At 37.6% G+C, this 22,267-nt stretch overlaps 1 protein-coding gene across 1 annotated transcript in view; it reads right to left on the reverse strand.

Moving 5' to 3' along the window:
• Positions 1 to 22,267, reverse strand: part of LOC115425555 (cilia- and flagella-associated protein 299-like) — a 145,562-nt gene that overhangs the window by 32,974 nt on the left and 90,321 nt on the right. The gene's annotated exons all lie outside the window — the stretch shown is intronic.

Here is a 22,267-nt window from a genome sequence, read left to right on the forward strand (position 1 = left end):
GACCCTAACACCCACCTGATGTAAAGGGTTTCATACACTGTAAAAAAAAACCTGTAATTTAACTGAATTTTCACTGTTTATTTTACAGATTTTTCCTGTATTTTTAAGATATGGGAAAATATCAATGAAATGACAAAAACAGACTGTGATTTTACATGTCAGATGGAAAAGAACATGAAAAAACTAACTGTGAATAACCAGAAAACTTCCATTTTTTAAAAGAACTTTTTTCTTTTTTCACTGAAAAATACAGTTAAAATACATTTGAAAATGTATCGTAATTTCACAAATATTTCTTTTCTATTTATGAGATTAAACTGTTAATTTAAAGTTTAATACTGTAAAAAAAAAAAAAATAAAAATAAAAAAAAAAAAATATATATATATATATATATATATATATATATATATATATTAAATGAGATAAATTACTGACAGTTAACTGTAAAAGAAGTATTTGTTCTGTCAGTTTAACCAGACTTGTTTGTTAACTGACAAATATCTTGTGTAATTACAGGAGGTTTCACAACAAAAATGTTGAATAAATGTATTTTTGTGAATGTATAACATGTATAAGCACTGATAAACTGTCCAAATAGTTTTTATCAGTGGATTGGACAACTGAGGCTCACTGAAAATTATATATATATATATATATATATATATATATATATATATATATATATATATATATATATAGGTAATTTGATTGTTTTAATACATGCAAATATTCTTTATTAAATATTAAAAAATAAAAAAATATGCAAAATCTCATGTAAAGTTAGGGCAAAAAACTGTATTTTAATTATGGAAAATTACCATATTTTTATGAGATGGTTATTTTCTGTTATTTAACAGTATTTTTTTTGGCACCCCAGCTGCTGGAATATTACCATGTAGTGAATGTAGTTGTAGACGCTTGTGTTATGTTCAGTTAATGATTTATTTGACTGAAAAAGTCACGTTTTCATCAGTTTCCTCTCCTGATTTTTAAGAACATGATCAGTCAATTAAATATAGGAAAATATCTGATTTTTCACTATAGAATGCAAAAAATAGAGGATAATTTTATAATAAATAGTGATAAATCTAGTGTAAATAAAGTGTAGATGTAAATAAAAGTAATAGTAAAGATGTATTAAAGCACCAAAAGTTCACCTGAACAGTCACAGGTTTAAACCATCTACTGATGTAAACGGTTTAATACCTGTTGATCCACTAATCCTATCAATACATGGAAATAATTGGTGTAAAATACAGTTCTTCATCTTTCCATTGTCATCAGAAATGACCCATTTGAACGTTCAGAGGCTCCGTAGTTACCGTGGAAACACCATCATCTTCTACAACATTGATTCCCCAGTAAAACCCATAGAGTTTGTTGTAGACACTTGTTTTTTGTTTTGTTTTCTTTAGTTTGTCTCTGTTTTGGTATAATAACTTCTGAATTTACTCTGAGTTTTTATGAACATCTACATGATCAGTGAAATAAATACAGGAAAATACCTGATTTAAGATGAAAAATGCAAATTTCAGAGGATAATATTATCATAAATGGTTGTAAATTACTCAGGAAAGGTTCATTTGGAGGTCGCCACAAAAATAGTTCCATGTCCAGTAAAACCCATGTAGTCTGACCAATGACAGTGAGTTTAGATGCTTGTGATTTCACTGAAAAAGTCACTTTTTCTCCAGTTTTCTGTTTTAATATAATAATGTTTATATTTACTGAGTCTGACTGAAAAAAAAAAAACACTTTTTCTTCAGTTTTCTCAGTTTCTTACATAATAACCCTCGACTGTAATCTGGGTTTTTATGAACATCTACATGATCAGTGACTTAAATACAGGAAGACTAGTGCGTTGACCTTTGGGGAACCACAGGTTCTAGATGTGGTAGTTTATAGTCTGGGGTACTGCGCTTCCTGTCAACTAAGGCTGCAATGATCTGATATTAGGATCGGATATCGGCCCCGATATCAACATTTTAGCTGGATGGGGGATCGGTAAAAGCAACCGATCCATAAGACAGATCCTCCCCCTTTAAGATTTTGTAACACAGGCTACATTATGCATGCCCAACGGAACTGTAAAAGCAACACGATGGACCTGTATGTGGAAGACATGGTGGGTTCTAGAAGGAAGAGAGCCCCCCTAACCTTAACACTGACCACCTGCTGCCCCCCAGAAACAAACTAGCTTCCGGGGTGGGGGTGGCACGATGTGTCGGACGAAATAGCCAGTAGGGAGAAATGACCCAAGGCTCAAAACCCTCTGAGATCAAAACTGTCAACCCAAAAAGTTTAATCAATTAAACTATATATATATATATATATATATATATATATTATACATTTGTCCACAGCATGTGAATCATTTACAGGAATGTCATGTATTTGATACTTAGCGACGCTTGTGAATGCAGCAGCAGAGTGAACGCCGGGCCGGTTCTGGTTCCGGTGCGGGCAACAAATGTCGTAACTCCTCAAATACAAGTTTCCGAAGGTCAGAAGGGAAAGGAAATGAGGTGCACAACAACGGGAGACAAGCCGAGCCGAGTCGAACTGGTTCCACGTAGTAGAAATGCAGCAATAGAGGAGTTAGTAAAGAGTCTGTAGTTTCACTTTCACTGCACCCCCCACCCCCCCACCCCCAACTGGCCTGGCGTCATCTGTTACTATTTCTACATACTGTATATGTTCTATTTTCTGTGCAGATATGGAAATATAAAAGACAGTTAATGCAAACACACCTGTTTGTACTCTTTTATTCCCTCACCCAATGAGAATCGATAAGAGAATCAATAAGGAATCAGATCGATAAGCAAAATCAATAATGGAATCAGTAAATTCTTAATGATTCCATCCCTGCAGACAAACAATCACTCTCACATTCACACCTATGGGCAATTTAGATTAACCAGTTAACCAATCAGTGCATGTGTTTGGATGGTGGGAGGAGCCAGAGTACCCGGACAGACACGAGGAGAACATGTAAACTCCACACAGAAAGGTCCCACCCCCATGGACTGGTGTTGGAATGGAACCCCGGACCTTCTGTCTGTGAGGCACCAGTACTATCCACTGCACCACCGTGTCGCCCTGTGTTATATTTATATAAAACCAAATCACACCAAAACTTATCTCATGACACTTTACATACTGAGTCAGTCCAAACCAGACTTGAAGCCAGTTTACAGAAACCCAGCAGAACCCTCCAGGAACAAACAGTTAATAGTGAACGGAGTTGTAGACGCTTGTTTTCTGATCAGTTAATGATCTGCTTTACTGAAAAGGTCACATTTTATGTCTTTACAGGTTCATAAAGTGGAAACTAAAAAGCATAAAGGCCTCAAAAAAAAACCCCAAAAAACAGGCAGAAACGCAGCTTTTTATACTTTAGAAGTTCAGAAAGATTCAGAAGATAACAGATGCTTTAGATTTACAGGCAGCACTAAAACAATTGATGCCTAAAGTAAAGCAGAGGTTTGGGATTTGTTCTGCAGAAGTGAGAAACCACATTAATATGAAACAAATTCCACGAACCCAGAAGAAAAACACAAGCGTATTTATGCAGGAAGAAGGTCCTGCTGAGATGGAAGGACTGACAATGACAGCAACAAACAAGTTCACATGGAAAACACATTCAGAGAAAGAAAGAAAGAAAGACAAAGACAGAAAGAAAGAAAGAACACAAACTTCTACAGAGCATATTAAGTTCATAAAAGTGTATAAAGTAAAGTACTTATACATAATAAGTATGTAGTAAAAGTACACACTTGTCAATATCAGGGCTGTTAGAAATTATCGGTTCTGCAATAAATCGCGATATTTCATTTCATGATACTGTATCGATATCAAAAAGTACTGTATCGATATTTTTGGGTATTTATTGTTGCTGTGGCTGTTGCTGTTATTATTGTTGCTGTGATTATAGTTGCTGTTATTGTTGCTGTTATTATTGCTGTTGCTGTTATTGTTGTTGTTATCATTGTTGCTGTTATTATTGTTGCTTTTATTGTTGCTGTTATTATTGCTGTTGTTGTTATTATTGTAGCTGTTGCAGTTGTTGTTATTGTTGCTGTTGTTGTTGTTATTGTAGCTGTTGCTGTTACTGTTGCTGTTATTATTGCTGTTGCTGTTATTGTTGCTATTGCTGTTATTATTGTTGCTTTTATTGTTGCTGTTGCTGTTATTATTGCTGTTGTTGTTATTATTGCTGTTGTTGTTGCTGTTATTGTTGCTGTTGTTGTTGTTGCTGTTATTGTTGCTGTGACTATAGTTGCTGTTATTGTTGCTGTTGTTGTTATTATTGTAGCTGTTGTTGTTGCTGTTATTGTTGCTGTTATTATTGTTGCTGTTGCTGTTATTATTGCTGTTGTTGTTGCTGTTATTATTGTTGCTGTTTTTTGTTGCTGCTGCTGTTGTTATTATATTGATATTCAAATAAAATAATAATTGCTATATAGTGATCATAAGGAACAGAGATTGGAGGTAGGAGTACATAAGTGTTTACTTCTTCCTACACCTTTTTGATAATGTTTAATTTTATTTATTTATTTATTTATTTATCCCCCCCCCCCCCCCTTTTGTTTACTTGTCAGTCTTTTATGTACCAGTACTGATATTTTGTCGGTTTATTTTTGTTTTGATTTCACTGTCCACATGTTTGAAATAAAGAGTTCAATCAGTAAAGTATTCTGATTCTGAAATCATTGTCCAAACGATGCCTGAGCTTCAGGTTTTGACAGAAACACGTCGATGTTTTCAGATTAAAACACGAGTGAAAAACCAAAGGCATGAATCATAAACTCAGAGACTGGAACTCTGAAGTGATCTGACACCAGACAAAACATGAACATAAAGGATGACGAACGCTGTTGCCACCGTGTTCAGACAAAGAAGACAAAAGAGGAGCGGCGTAAACTCCCACAGGGCGTCCTCTGAACACCAGACCAGCTTTTCATGTGGATGGGACGCCTGAGATAAGAACGCCAACGACAAAGGATGTGAAGAAGTGGAACAGAGGATGCACTTGGGTGTGAGGCCTGTGTTTTGTCTGCCTTCACACAGATAAGACGCACTGGTCTGGTTCACCCTGGTCCTGAACGAGTCCCACTGCTGGACCTGGACTGGAGGACCCAGGTGGAAGAAGAGCCCAGCTGGGCCCGGATCTGCGGAAGGAAACCTGTCTCATCAGATTCTGAGTTATAAAAGACACTGAATTTGTTTTGGCACTGAAATCAAGTATCTGAAAATTTTTTTTTGCACTGAAATTAAGTATTTGAACTTTTTTGTACTGAAATTAAGTATCGGAACTTTTTTTGTACTGAAATTAAGAATCAGATTTTTTTTTGCACTGAAATTAAGTATCTGAACTTTTTTGTGCACTGAAATTAAGTATTTGAACTTTTTTTTGTACTGAAATTAAGTATCTGAACTTTTTTTGCACTGAAATTAAGAATCAGATTTTTCTTTTGCACCGAAATTAAGTATCTAAACTTTTTTTTGGACTGAAATTAAGAATCAGATTTTTTTTTGGACTGAAATTAAGAATCAGATTTTTTTTGGACTGAAATTAAGAATCAGGTTTTTTTTGCACTGAAATTAAGTATCTGAACTTTTTTTTGCACTGAAATTAAATATCTACATTTTTTTTGCACTGAAATTAAGTATCAGAATTTTTTTTTGCACTGAAATTAAGTATCTACATTTTTTTTGCACTGAAATTAAGTATTTGAACTTTTTTTTTTGCACTGAAATTAAGTATTTGAACTTTTTTTTTTGCACAGAAATTAAGAATCAGATTTTTTTGCACTGAAATTAAGTATCTGAACTTTTTTTTTGCACTGAAATTAAGAATCTGAATTTTTTTTGCACTGAAATTAAGTATGTGAACTTTTTTTTTGCACTGAAATTACGAATCTGAATTTTTTTTGCACTGAAATTAAGTATCTGAACTTTTTTTTTGCACTGAAATTAAGTATCTGAATTGTTTGTCTCTGAATTCAACTATGTTCATAAATTTAGAATTAAAAAAATTCAGATGCAAAAAATTCACATACTTAATTTTAATAAAAAAGTAAATAAATAAATAAATTCAGTGCTAGAAATTCAGTGTCTTTTATAATTAAAATCTGATGACACAGATCTACTTCCGTACATATCGCATTTGTGCGACTGTCAGGACACGGGCCCGTCTGTGGATCCTCTTACTAAAACAAGGCGTGAGATAACTAGCGCTCCAGAGCTTAGAAGAATAAGAGGGCTCCTTTTTCTCTGCGCGTCTCAAACCTTTAAAACAGATGCTATCGGGTTCGGAGCTGGCAGCGGGCCGGGCCCAGATACCCTATCTGTGGACCGAGTGTGTCCACACACAGCCGGCCCTGAAACACATCATCAGGTGGACCAGAGCAAAGCACAGCACAGCCACTGGGAGCTGTGGAGGACTGAGAAACAAGCAGGAAATGGACAAAAGTATGTGGACACGCTGAGTTCAGGAGTTTGTTTCTAACAGGAGTCTGGGATACGAAACAATAATGACTAATGAAATAATAATATAGTTTTATATTATGGGATGAATATCATTGCATTGGTTAGTTTGGGTTAAATTATTATATTTGGTTCAAAAATGACTCAGAGATGGTCTGGACTTTACCGAATTTACTGATTATTTTTGGTCATTTTTACTCATTCTGCTTGTTATTTTATTCATTTTTGTTAAATTCATTGATTATTTTGGTCATTTTTACTCATTTTCTTGATTTTTTTTTAATTTGTTGCTTCATGTTCATTATTTTTTCGGTTTGTAATCATTTAACTTATTTTTGTTCAGTTTCTTGCAGTTTCTTGTTTTTTTACTGATTATTTTTGGTAATTTTTACTCATTTTCTTGATTGTTTTTGAAAATCTTTTGCTTCATGTTCATTATTTATTTCAGTTTGTAATCATTTTACTTATTTTTGTTCAATTTCTTGCTGGTTATGAAACCTCAGAAAATTAGTCATATTTTCAGTTAAATTTTGATATCCAAAAAATGGTGCTGATTAGAGCCACCTACAGCTTTCTGACCCATAGATTTAGACCCAAGAAGAACAGTCATAATAAATGGAAGAGAAGAAATGGACCATTTTCATTTCAACATCACATTACTTAAAACAATTTTTAGTCACAAAGGGTTTTTTTTATGGTCAAAGTATCCCAAATGTCCTTTATGTTTGTTTTATATTGTACAGAAATAAACCAATAAAAATAAAGTAAAAAAAAAAAAAAGAGCTGATGGTTCAGTAAAATTGGTTTTAAATTTATTTTTTAAATTGTTACTGCACCTCTTTCCTTTTGTTTTCCTACATTTGCCATAAGTGTTCCTTTCCTTTCCATATATTTTGTGCACACACAACATAATGTAACTTCTACTTCAGTGTGACTTTTTTCACTGTTATTATTTCACTGGTTTGACATCATATTGGGCTGTGAACTAAAATGAGTCTGACACCCCCCGGGTTAGAGTAAAAGTATAAATCTGTCGCACTACTACAGTAAAAGTACTTTGAACTGTGCTGGCAGGTGAGCCAAAGTTCATTTAACGGCGGACGTGGAGCAGAACCTCCATGTCAGACTCACTTATTTGCTGCAAACAACCAACAGAAGTTTCCAGGCTGGGTGGGGGGGGCTGGGTGGGGGCTGGGGGACCTCCACCTTACACCATGGAAAACAAGTGGAGGCCTTACGTCACCTGCCAGCAATTACCCAGAACAGGTGCTGTGACCTCACAGGGCAGCGAGAGGCCCCGCTTTATGGCAAACATCAGCTCAGAGCTCATGAAGCAACGCCTGAGAAGAAGAACGCCGACGAGGTCCCAGGTACAGAGGACGGCGTCCGACAGTACTGACTGTTCACCTTTTTACACACACCAATACCAAAGCAAAGCACAGCCACTGGGATCTGTGGAAGACTGATAAAAACAACCAGGAAATGGACAAAAGTATGTGGACACGCTGGGTTCAGGTGTTTGTTTTCTAACAGGGGTCTGGGATACAAAACAATAATAATGACAATAATGAATATAGTTTTATATCATGGGATAAATATCATTGCATTGGTTAGTTTGGTTTAAATTATTACCTTTGTTTCCAAAATGACTCAGAGATGGTTTGGACTTATTGTTTTTTTACTGATTATTTTGGTCATTTTTACTCATTCTGCTTCTTATTTTATTCATTTTTGTTAAATTTATTGATATTTCAGGTTATTTTTGTTCATTCTGCTTGTTATTTTATTCATTTTTCTTAAATTTATTGATTATTTTAGTCATTTTTGTTCATTTTTTAAAAATCATTTTGTTAATTTTTTGCTTCATGTTGATTAGGTTTTTTTTTTCAATTTGTAATCATTTTACTTATTTTTGTTCAGTTTCTTGCTGGTATAAAACCTCAGAAAATTACAGTCATATTTTCAGTTAAACTGTCATATCTGTGTCTCTTTACTCTGCTGACACTGCGGCTTCATTTTATGCAGATATCTCAGTTTAGCCAAAATATGCTAATATTATGCTATATAGCTAATGATATGAAATAAAATAATTTCATTAGCCTCATAGCTACCTAAGTCATACACAATCTAGACAAAAGTATGTGGACATCTTGAGTTCAGGTGTTTCTTTTCTAACAGGGGTCTGGGATACAAAACAATAAGGACTAATGTCAGAATATAGTTTAATATTGGGATAAATATCCCAATATAGGCCTTACATGAGGCCTTACGTCACCTGCCAGCAATTACCCAGAACAGGTGCTGTGACCTCACAGGGCAGCGAGAGGCTCCGCGTTACGGCAAATATCAGCTCAGGGCTCAAGAACCAACGCCTGAGAAGAAGAACGCCGATGAGGTCCCAGGTACAGAGGACGGCGTCCGACGGTACTGACTGTTCACCTTTTTACACACAGTTGAAATTTCAGCTGGATGAAAGAAAAACAGTGAGAAGAAAACTGTCCACCAGAAAGGACATTCCATAAAAATTTTAAAAACTGCATCTGAAAAAACTGTTGCATCAGGATGTTTCCAATAGGCACTTATCCTACTATATAATGCATGTTCGGTGTCCGTCCAGTGTCCGGTGTCCGTTTGATGTTGCAGCAGGAGGTCGTTTGTACAGATTCTCCTCAGCCTTCACAGGCCCGATCACTGCCAAACTCACCAAATGAATAGAAACATGACCTGACTATCTACTAGGCACAATTTTATGTCCGTATTCAAATGTTGTGAGGTATGCTGGGAGATTTTAGCCTCTCATGCTATCGTACAATGGCACCACGGGTACAATGTTTAATAAAAAACAAAAAAAGCTTGTACTTTGCTGACATTTCTGGGTCTCATGAGGTTAAAGGTTCGGGAGACTTTCATGACCAGTTTTTCCTCAGATCTGTCCATCCTCAGTCCTATCCTCAGTTTCATGAATCTGTCAGTCTGTCTGTCAGTACTCAGCTGAATCTCTTGCATTATGGTGAACAGTTTCTTAGTTCCATCCACCAGAAACAAACCATGTGTTTACAAACAGAGCCGGGGGGGAACTCGGGCATCAACGGAATTTTGTTGTGACGTGCATTGTGGGAAACGCCGGTGCGCTCTGCTGTCTGACAGCAGCAGCTGGAACAGACATGAGGTGGAAACGGCAGGAGCACCCTTCCCTCTATGCATATTCCTCCAGCCGTTTCCGCGCATGTTTTTTTTCATCCTATAATATCGTATGGTTGCGCTGCCGCTACCGCTGTCAGGCGGTGACGTGAGCCTTCGCTTCCCACAATGAACGTCGCGACAAATTCTGAAGATGCCTGAGTTCCCTCCCAGCTCTGTTTGTAAACACACGGTTTGTTTATGGTGGATGGAACTAAGAAACTGTTCACTGTAACGCATATATATACTACAAAGAAAAAGTGAAGGATATTTTCAATTTTTGGGCTGTTTTTTTTTTTTTTTTTTCAGTGGGATTCTTGCACAGCACTTTTAGTTTTTTGTGTGTGAATTGAATTCAAACACATTTTTTAATGAACAGACATGAAAAATGACAATAAAAAGACCAAAAAAAAGAGAAATATCCTTAACTTTTTGTTTGTAGTGTAAGTACTTTACTTTGTTCACTCTTATGAACTTAATATCCTCTGTCGAAGGTTGTGTTCTTTCTTTCTTTCTTCTTCCTTGCTTTTCATTTATGTTTTGTGATCGTCTCTGTCAACCTCAACATGTATTGTTTATTAGTATGTTTTTTTAATTTTTTATTTTGATCAATTACTAGAAATTCCAGGCGACCCCACATAGGGTCCCGACCCCAGAGTTGAAACCCTCTGCCTTAAGTTAAAGCTTACATAAAGAACAGTCGAGCGGGAGTTTCCTTTAAATCCGTGATCCTCAGAGTTCATAAACACAACAAAGCGTGTGGAATCCTCCGTGGTACCCCACCCTCAAAGAAATCCACTGTGGACGTGTTCGTGTACTCGGAGACAAACAGTGAAACTTGAACAGTGTTGACAGTGGTAATTAGTGATGTGTGTGTTAACGGCGGTGGGATCCCCTGACCCTCCAGCAGAAGTCCAACCCACACACATGTGAACCGCCGCACAAACCTTTGGCTAATCTGTCAAAGCCCCGCGGCTGAAAGAGAGGGATTTACAGATTCAAGTCAAACAGAAGCTGACGGCGGGTTGACACGTACTCTGCCCCCCCCCCTTTGTGCTCTGACAATGTCCTACAGGTGGGGACACAATGGACAGACCACCTGACATCCTGTGGCATGACCACCGACCGCATGAATGAATGTGTGCCACTGCAGCTGTGGGTCCAAGTGTGTGGCACCCAAACACAGAAGAAAACAACAACAACAAAACACACAAACTGGCAACCACTGGCCTCTAGTGCGGGGGTGGGGTGGGGGGGGTAGGAACGATTCTGATGAAAACTGCACTTAACTATTTACATGGACGATGAGTAAAGCAATCAGACTTTACATGAGCTCAGCAGGGTTTTATCAGAACCTGATTTTAGACAATGTGATAAGTTAAGTTGATTAAGATAAGTTAAGTTATGTTACATTAAATTAAGCTAAGTTACGCTAAGATAAAGATAAAATAAGACAAGATAAGTTAAGTTAAGATAAGTTACGTTAAGTTACATTAAGATAAGACAAGATAGATAAGTTAAGCTAAGATAAGTTACATTAACTTACGTTAAGTTACGCTAAGATAAGTAAAGATAAGTTAAGATAAGTTATGTTAAGTTATGCTGAGATAAGTGAAGATAAGTTAAGATAAGTTACATTAAGTTATGTTAAGGTAAGTTAAGTTACGTTAGGTGAAGATTAGATAAGTTACGTTAAGATAAGATAAGATAAGATAAGATAAGTCAGTGGTCAAACACATTCTGTATGTATGTTTTTTTTGCTTAATTCAAGCAAAAAAAAAAAAAATCTTGAATTAATCAAAAAATCTGTCAATGTTGTAAGTGAAAATTCTCTTGGTCAGATTTCTTGACATCAGATTTTCCAGATCTATTGTCTATAAATCAGTTCTTCTATCTCACTGAAAAGTTCCTCTTTAGGTGATTCTGTCTGATTTTAAGTGTGATCAGATATTTGGACTAGAAATGAGAAAAACGCACTTGGTCAGATTTAGATTTTTGCAGTGTGTAAATAATTGGTGTAAAATACAGTTCTTCATCTTTTCATGGTCATCAGATATGACCCATTTGGACGTTCAGAGGCTCCGTAGTTACCGTGGAAACACCGTCATCTTCTACAACATTGATTCCCCAGTCAAACCCATGGAGTTGGATCAGTGACAGTTGATGGACACACTGGGTTTATGTTCAGATGACAGATTTGACTGAAAAAGTCACTTTTTCTTCACTTTTCTCTGTTTTTGATAAAATAACCCTCAACTTGAATCTGAGCTTTTATGAACATCTACTTGATTGGTCAATTAAATACAAGAAAATATCAGATTTTTCACTTAAAAATGCCAAATACAGATGATAATATCATAATAAATGGTGATAAATCACTTAAGAAAAGTTGGATAGAGAGAAAATACTCATTGGGAACTAACACAAAAGTAGCACTAGCAACAGCATCTAAAAAATACAGTGTAGCACAAATGTAATATAATCTTGTGTAACTTTTAAATGTTTTCATGCTGTATCAGAAGAAAACAGAGTGACCTTAGACTTTTGCACAAAACTGTATTACGAAAAAGAGAAAAGACGAGTGGAAGCGACAGAAAAATGTGTATTTGATGTAACTGTTTAACCCTTTCATGCATGAATTATGAGAGCCTTCATCAAGATTTTTTTTTTCCTGAGTGTTTTTATTCCTCTTTAGGCATGGAAAAAAAAACAATGTGATTGAATTTTTTTTTTTTTAAATCAACCTGTTTTTCATGGAGTTACAAAAATGTCCACTCAGCTACACCGTGAATTTTATTCTTGAAGCAAAGAAAACATGTATTTAAAACCCAATATCATAAAGTGATATGAAAACAGTGAAATGAAACCATGTTTAATGCAGCTAATCTGATGTTTTCTCACATTTGAACATATTCTAATACTAGTTATTACTCACTTCATGGAGATAATATACAAAAAATAAATATTAACAATTGATTTCCACTCAAGAACCATCAAGAACAGCAAAGTTACAGTAATGGTCTGAATTGCAGTTTATGAGATGATGCATAAGTGTCAACTGTGTTGGCTGATATGGAACTAAAAAAAACTAAACCCATGAATATACAAGAGAACAGCTGGAGAAGAACTGTCCACTGTAGTGACCACTGTGCATGAAAGGGTTAAATCCAGGTTTATTATTATATATCTTTGAATACATGGACGACTTTTAGCTAATGACAAACCCCTGCGTCACCAGTGCGTCCGGCAGACCCCCCCCCCCCCCTCTTGCCCACCTCGGCCCCCGCTGACCCCCCCGGTCCCTGGGAACAATCGTGCACTGTCAGTGGGCTGTGCAGGTGTCTTGTGGCGTCAGCTGCCGTTCTGTTTATTATTGGTGGGCTGCGCTTCAGGAGGAATCCCAGGCCATCACTAACAACTGTGTAAATGTGTTGGCTAAGGAAAACACAGCCTGGACTCCAGGAAGGGCTTTAGGTAAGAGCCTGGTTTTGGCAGGAGTTACCCCCATCCCCTTTTCAGATACTCTCCGTGTGGTGTGTGTGTGTGTGTGTGTGTGTGTGTGTGTGCTCGGTCGGAGGGTTTGGGAGGGGTCCGGTGGTGGGATGAGGAGGGGGTCGCTGCTTATTTGACTTGGAGGTGACTTCACACAGCCGGTTTGTGTAATAGATGCGACGGTAGAAACCATGTGTGCTGAGGTGTGCTGTGTCCGTGGGGATGGAGCCGGTTTACACAGGACCTGCAGGTCATGTGACCCGCAGCCAGCGCTCACTTACTGACGGGTCGGGCGGTAACGGAGCAGGTCAGTGCCGACACTCACCTGCAGCGCTAATGGCTCTGGATGCAGGTCAAGGTTATTATTGTTAACGAAAACGAAATGACGAAAACTAGAATTGTAAAAACATTTTGGTTAACTGAAATAAACAAAAGTATAATTAAAAGAAAAAAAACATAACTAACTGAAACTGTATTGTGTGCTTATAAAACTAACTAAAACGTATAAAAATTATGGATCAAATTCCCTTCGTTTTCGTCTTCGTCAATGTCGGATTGATACAAAATAGATTTATTTCCCTCGAACAGTTGTAGCTGCTGGCACCAAATGATATTTAACGGTTCGTCACTTGTCGTCACTTATGGTTTAGAGTCGTCTTCTGGTCCCATGAAGACTAAAGTTGGAAGAAAACAGCAGAGTCCTGTATGAGATTTATTTGAATTTGACGGCAAAGAAGAGAAAAGATATAAAAAAAAACAACCTAAAACTAAACTAAAACTAAGCATTTAGAAAATAACGAAAACTAATAAAAACTAGCAAACCTGCTGTAAAAACTAAGTAAAACTCATTGAATTAGAGAAAAAAAAAAGTCAAAACTAAATAAAACTAAACTATACTGAAAAATCCAAAACTATTAGAACCTTGATGCAGGTCTGAGACTTTTAACCCTTTGTCGGGCAAGTGACTATTTTTGGTCATTTCTGCACACGTTACAAGACAGTGACATCAAGTGACTTCTCCGGCTGCACAGGGTTGAATGGACTCAGACGAAACCAACGCCCCACGGTAACAGAACTACCACCAGACCAGGTCCTTAACCCTTTGTCGGACAAGTGACTATTTTTGGTCATTTCTGCATACATTACAAGATAGTGACAGCAACAGTTCCAGTGAGGACAGTGAGTCAACAAGCTCAGGTCCACTGTGGTCTCCAGGGTCCGTAAAGGTCCACCTCTGAGGTCTAATGTGGTCTCCAGGGTCCGTAAGGTCCACCTCTGAGGTCTAATGTGGTCTCCAGGGTCCGTAAAGTCCACCTCTGAGGTCTAATGTGGTCTCCAGGGTCTGTAAGGTCCACCTCTGAGGTCTAATGTGGTCTCCAGGGTCCGTAAGGTCCTCCTCTGAGGTCCAACGTGGTCTCCTGTGACTGAGGTTTTACAGATTTGATGAAAAATTGGTCACGAAAGTCTCCTGCACCTTTAAAATAAACTGAGTGTTTCAGCTGATCTGAGGCTTTCTATATGTTTGTTCCACACATGTGGTACATTTTTATGCGCAAGTTCTATTTACGCAATTTGAGGGTCAAAGGAAAAGCGACTAGTGTCATTTTCTAACAATTCTTTTAAAATTTGCAGTAGGTTTGTATTGATTAATAACCTCTCAGTAGGGCTGTGTACTGCCAAGAATCTGGAGGTACGATACAAATCACAATACTACAATCAGGATACGATATATCACAATATATCATGATACTGTTAAAAGGCAATTTTTTGTTTGTTGTCATTTTTTAAATGATTATTTCCTTGAAGAATTGAATTACAGCAGAAATATGGCCAAATACTAAACACATTTTTATTTGATCACAACAGGATCGAATGTTATATCACAAAATGTTCCTGTGTTCAATGTAAATTCTGTTTTACAGACATTACAGTTTCAGATCCTGTTCAAATGTTCATATTCTATTAGTTACCTCCGCCAAGGAGGTTCTGTTTTGCCAGGGTTTGTTGTTTGTTTGTTTGTCTTTGTTGTTTGTTTGTTGTCTTTCCGTTAGTGTGCAACATAACTCAAAAAGTTTATGGACAGATTTGGATGAAATTTTCAGGGTTTGTTGGAAATGGGATAAAAAGAAATTATTAAATTTGGTGGTGATCGGGGGGGGGGGGGCCAAGGGGGGGGGCCACTGATCAGCCTTGGCGGAGGTCTGCGCTCTCCAAGTGCTTCTAGTTCAGAACTAACATCAGAACAGTATTTTTGTGCAGTCCCAACAAAGGAACTACCATTATTTAATAAAAGAGTGTTAAATAATAATAATAAAGAAATTATAAGCAAAAAACAACAACAAAAAAACAAAAATGAACCTCCACAAAATCTGCATTTGAATAAATACCTAAAAAATATCAATACAGTACTTTTAAATTACGGAAGTGTATTGCATTCACACAAAAAATTAAATTCTTCTCTGTTTTTCTGAATTAACGAGATCTGTTTTCTGAAAAAATAAAAATTCGGCTCCGTTTTTACTAGATAATTATCTCATTAATTCAGAAAAGCAGAGCCGAATTTAAATTTCTTCAGAAACAGTATCTCGTTAATTCAGAAAACAGTCGATTTTTTTTAACTCATTTTTTCTCGTAATTATGAGATAATTATCTCAGAAAAACAGAGCCGAATTTTATTTTTTGTGTGAATGCAATACGCTTCCATATTAAATATCGATACAGTATTGTGAAATTAAATATCGCGATATATTGCAGAAACTGATATTTTCTTACACCCTTACTCGTCAGTGCTCACAAATAAATAAAACCTCTGTTCTAATTCTCACCTCAGACGTGCAGGCCTACCATACTGCGCTACTTGTGTAATAAGCTAATATTAGCCGATACATCCACCTCCAAACTACACGAAGGCCGCAGCTAGCCGCATGTCTGCGACTATAAAAAGCCTGTCCAGTGGTGTTACACAGACGTCACACACACACACACACACACACCTATTGTACACACCGGGCCTGTGTTGGAGTGTGCCTTTCAGATACCACAGCAGGGTTGTGAGCTGTTTGTACAACGCTGTGAGTCACCGTAATCTGTTTGAGCGCCCTTTAACATATACCCTCTCATCACGAGCCTCCACATGGGCCGCTGATAGACTGCAGCCACCCTTTCCCAGAGTTCCCTGCACGCTCTCCTGGCACGGCCGCCGCTCTTTCCGTCCGCCGAACCCCGCTCACTTTATGTACGCACCGAAATACGTCGGAGCTTTGATTGTTTCCGTCCTGGAAAGAGATGAACGCACAAATCCAGTAGCCGCTATGACTCCAAATATTTGAGTGTTTAATGTGCAAACATGGTGTTTTAACCTGTCACCGTCCAAACCTCCACTCCATCACATCGGCAACGCCAAAAAAAAAAAAAAAACAACGGCTTTTTCTGTTCCCGTGTCCTGCTTCCTGTTGGTAATTGTCATCGTAACCCGGCCTGATTTTACACAACCACATGCGTGCAATGAGGACAGAATAATCAAAAGTCGTTTCTTTTCTTTCGTTTATAATTACAGGGTGTGTCTCCAGGCAGATGTCTTGGCAACGGACACAAAAATGCACAAGTTAACTGTTTAAAAGAGCTTGTTTCTCTGCACTGTGGTTTAATGTTATATCTGTGTTCCGTGCACAACAGGAGCCGAAAAGGCTTAAAGTGAATACGTTCTAACGGAAAAATAAAAACACTTTGTTACTACGAGAATAAAGTCGTAAGGTTTCAAGAATAAAGCCCTAATATTACGAGAATAAAGTCATCGTTTAACCCTTTCTATTGTATTTCCTGTGTTGTTTAACCCATAAAGACCCAAACATCCACTGGAAACCAAAACCATCTGCTGAGCTGAACTGTTTAACACCTGTTGATCCACGAATCCTATCAATAAATTAATAATAAATCAACAAAAATAATATGTTACACGGACAAAATAAGCCACGAACTGAACAAAAATAAAGAAAAAATAATAAAATAGACATCAAAATGTAGAAAAACCAGTAAAATAACAAAATAACACTAACAAATGCCGTAGTAAATAAAATTAATAAAAATCAACAAAATTAATAAAACATGTATAAAATGAGTGGACCCTTTGGACGTTCAGAGGCTCCGTAGTTACCATGGAAACACCGTCATCTTCTACAACATTGATTCACCAGTAAAACCCATGGAGTTGGATCAATGACAGTGGATGGACACATGGGTTTATGTTCAGTTAATGAGAGATTTGATGAAAACATAAGTTTGTCCTAATTTTTTTCTGATTTGATATAATAACCTTTGAATTTTCCTCTGAGCTTTTATGAACATCTAGATGACCACAATGAACATTTGACAGATACAACAGACCACAGTGCTTCAGTTTCAGCTTTCACAGTTTGTTCTTTTATGGATTGGGATTGTCTGTCAATCAACCATGTGTTTTTTATTAGTAAGTTGTTTTTTTTTTTTTGGTTTTTTGGTTTTTTTTAATCAATTACTAGAAATTTCAGGTGACCCCATTTGACTTCCAGGTGACCCCACGTGGGGTCCCAACCCCAAGGTTGAAAAACACTACCTTATAAGATTAACTGTATGTAATTATTTCTTTTTCAATGTTCTTAAATTGGCCATTCTGTAAAAAGTATGCAGATGATAGAACGCTAATAGCACAAAAAAAACCTCCTGAGACCAGTAATGCATTTTGTCCTTTGTAAGGACATGAGCTTCACAGCTTTACTTTGCAAAAAAAAAAAAAGAAAGAAAATGTTGTTCACTGCCAATGAATTTCATTTAAAAAAAATATTTGAGGATATGTGACACACAGCTCTGATTATATAAGGCAACATATATGATCATATATCAATTACTACAAATTTCAGGCGACCCCATGTGGGTCCTGACCCCAGGTTGAAAAACACTGCCTTATAATGTTAACTGTATGTAATTATTTCTTTTTTGACGTCCTTACATTGGCAATTTCTGTGAAAAAGTATGCAGACGATAGAACGCTAAATAGCACCAAAAAATATGTGACACACAGCTCTGATTATATAAGGTCATATATTCCTATGTTTGGGTAAACGACTCAATTTACTAGTGATGGAGCCAAATACCATCCCGAATAAGGGGTGTTGGGTTGCCGTGGAGCGCTAACGTAGCGAGGCTTGCACATTGTTTACTGCATGTGCTCTCCATCTGCAATCCATAAACAGACGGCATGGGTGTTTGTGCAACAACAGAGTAAATAAAGTCCAGAGCAGGTGTCCTCCGGTGGGGCTTTTCTAAACAGCCAATGGTTGGAGAGCGACGCCAGTTGAGGTTAGCCCCGAGGACAGAACAACTGCGGCCAGATACCCACGAAGGGGAAGGGAAGCCGGCTCGCTCCATCAGTCAAAGGAAGGCCCAGCGATCGCTCAAACCCTGGGCCTTTCGGAGAAGTCGCCAGTTAAAGCCCCGTCACCACAAATAAGTGGCTTGAAACCCACACGTCTGAATTACAGGGCGCTCAGAATCAGAAAATGCTATCCTGCTTTTCGCAATCGGTGTTTTAGAAATTCTATTAAAGCCTCCTTAGTTTGGCCCACGTTGCTGCTCTGCTGTTTTTCTCCGGCTGCACTGGGTTCAACGGACTCAGACTGAACCAACGCACCAGGGTAGCACAACCACTGCCTTAACCCTTTATAGGGCAAGTGACTATTTTTGGACATTTCCACACACATTACAAAACAGTGACAGCAACAGTTCCAGTGTGGACAGTGAAGAAACTATGTCAGGTCCAATGTGGTCTACAGGTCTGTAAAGTCACCCTGACTCCATGTGGTCTACAGGGTCTGGAAGGTCCACCTCTGAGGTCCAATGTGGTCTACAGGGTCTGTAAGATCCACCTCTGAGGTCCAATGTGGTCTACAGGGTCTGTAAGATCCACCTCTGAGGTCCAATGTGGTCTACAGGGTCTGTAAAGTCCACCTCTGAGGTCCAATGTGGTCTACAGGGTCTGTAAGATCCACCTCTGAGGTCCAATGTGGTCATACAGGGTCTGTAAGATCCACCTCTGAGGTCCAATGTGGTCTACAGGGTCTGTAAAGTCCACCTCTGAGGTCCAATGTGGTCTACAGGGTCTGGAAGGTCCACCTCTGAGGTCCAATGTGGTCTACAGGGTCTGTAAGATCCACCTCTGAGGTCCAATGTGGTCTACAGGGTCTGTAAGATCCACCTCTGAGGTCCAATGTGGTCTACAGGGTCTGTAAAGTCCACCTCTGAGGTCCAATGTGGTCTACAGGGTCTGTAAGATCCACCTCTGAGGTCCAATGTGGTCTACAGGGTCTGTAAGATCCACCTCTGAGGTCCAATGTGGTCTACAGGGTCTGTAAGGTCCACCTCTGAGGTCCAATGTGGTCTACAGGGTCTGTAAAGTCCACCTCTGAGGTCCAATGTGGTCTACAGGGTCTGTAAAGTCCACCTCTGAGGTCCAATGTGGTCTACAGGGTCTGGAAGGTCCACCTCTGCATGGACAGGGTCTGCACTATAAAAAAATCTAACTCTTACCAAGTGGTATTTTTAACATTTCTAGTCCAAATTTATCATATACTTAAATAAGACCGAATAAACAGAATAAATACATTCATTTAATAAAATGGACACATTTCAAGAACATTTTATTTTATATTATTCAAGATGAGTTATCTATTTGACTATTAAATAATATTTTTTTTTTGTTGATGAAAGGTTCATTCATTCATTACCTCCGCCAAGGAGGTTATGTTTTTTGCCAGGGTTTGTTTGTTTGTCTGTCAGTTACTGTGCAACATAACTCAAAAAGTTATGGACAGATTTTGATGAAATTTTCAGGGTTTGTTGGAAATGGGATAAGGAAGAAATGATAAACTTTTGGTGGTGATCGGGGGTGGGGGGGGGCCCATGGGGGGGCCACTGATCAGCCTTGGCGGAGGTCTGCGCTTCTGAGTGCTTCTAGTTAATGACCAATTTAATTTTTTTTTCTTATCAATGAAAGAAGCATGTTTCAGTTATATTTTGCATGAAATTTATACTCATAAAGATTTGTTGTTTTTAATACACGAGAGTTTAAAAAAAGTTATGTTGTTTGTTTACAAAGTGTTTGAAAATATAAACAGACAACTTTTGGCACAGGAATAAATTTTGCCTCATTTTTGCTATCTGTTCATACCATCCATCCATAAATGCATCTGTCCATCTGAGTCACACCAGGTTCTAAGTCTACGTTCAGACAGCAGGTCTTAACGCACAATTCAGATTTTCTGGTGAGATCCAATTTTTTTTTTGCGTGTTCGTTCATTTTTCCACATTAAATGCGACTTCTATCAGTTTCAGTCTGAACTGATGTGATCCTGAAGTGACCCACATGAGCAAAAGAGGTCCTGATGGAATACCGTGACCACACAGACACACTGTTTACAAAAGGAAATAGGGAGGGACACAGAATGGTGACGTTTGTCGCATTTCAAATGACATAAAGTTCGGGTATATGCGACCTGGCCGTTCAGGACTGAAGTGGCATTGTAAAAATATCAGATCCGTATCAGATTTCGGACCACATATGAAAGCGGTCTGGGTCTGATTAGTGCTGTTCAAACTGTCTTTAACAGTTCAGACACAGGTCACATATGGGTGAGAACATCAGATTTGGGGCCACATTTGTCTGCAGTCTGAACGTAGACTTCCTGTAGTGACACCAGAAACACTTCCACTTCCACTGGTGAAACACAAACAGCTCCAACCATTTCCCTAAAACAAACCCCCCACATCTGCAGCTCTAACAGTGACTGAATCTTTTACACAGTCACTGAATGAAGCCTGCTACGGCTGATCATGTGTCATTTCTTCCGTGGCGGTTAAGCGGAGGGCGACTTAAATCTAAATGTAGAACAGAGCAGCAGAAGGAAAGTTTATGTGCAATAAATCCGAGCTGTGACGACAGAAGCAGCAGGACTCTTCTGCAAGACCTGCACCGCTGGACCATCTGCTGCGCAGGTCTACGCACCCAGAAGGACGGCTTTTTTAGTGGGTTTGTCTGGTTCAGTTTGGATTTGTGTGTATTATGTTGCATTGTTGGTCTGTTGTGTAGTCCCAGCGTTGGCCTGGTCTCACTTACAAACACATTTAATACCTGAAATGGACCTGGTTAACCCATTAAGACCCAGAACTACTGTTAAGGCAGATCCACATGCATTTATCACTCTGTTTTTTAAATGATTTATCACCATTTATTATAATATCACTACCTGAATTTGGCATTTTTCAGTGTAAATCAGTTATTTTCCTATATTTAATTCACTGATCATGTAGATGTTCATAAAAACTCAGAAAAGACAAACATTATTATATTAAAACAGAGAAAACTGCAGAAAAAGTGACTTTTTCCCCAGAATCACAAAGACTACAAACTACATCGGTTTTACTGGACGTGGAACTATTTCCAAATGAATCAGAGTAATTTATAATGATTTATTTATACTTATTACGACTCACTTAACCCATAAAGACCCAGAGCTACTTTTATGTCTGTTCCAAATACTTTTTTTCCTCTATATTTAACCTTTTTCAAGTGACTACTCACCATTTATTATAATATTTTCCTCTGTAGTTTGTGTTTTTTCAGTGTAAATCATGTATTTTCCTATATTTAATTCACTGATCATGTAGATGTTCATTAAATCTCAGTAAAGACAAACATTATTATATTGAAACAGAGAAAACTGAAGAAAAAGTGACTTTTTCCACAAAATCACAAAGACTACAAACTACATGAAATGAATCGAGTAATCTATAATGATTTATTTATAATTATGATTTTTTAAACATTTTCTGACATTTTTTGACCAAATAACTCACTTAACCCATAAAGACCCACAGCTACTTTATGTCAGTTCCAAATCCTTTTATTCCCTCTATATTTAAAACCTTTTTCAACTGATTTATCACAATTTATTGTAATATTTTCCTCTGTAGTTGGTGTTTTTTTCAGTGTAAAATCTGGTATTTCCTATATTTAATTCACTGATCATGTAGATGTTCATTAAAACTCAGATTAACGTTCAGGTTATTATATCA

This window comes from Sphaeramia orbicularis, chromosome 9, assembly GCF_902148855.1.
Source record: "Sphaeramia orbicularis chromosome 9, fSphaOr1.1, whole genome shotgun sequence".
NCBI classification, from domain to species: Eukaryota; Metazoa; Chordata; class Actinopteri; order Kurtiformes; family Apogonidae; genus Sphaeramia; species Sphaeramia orbicularis.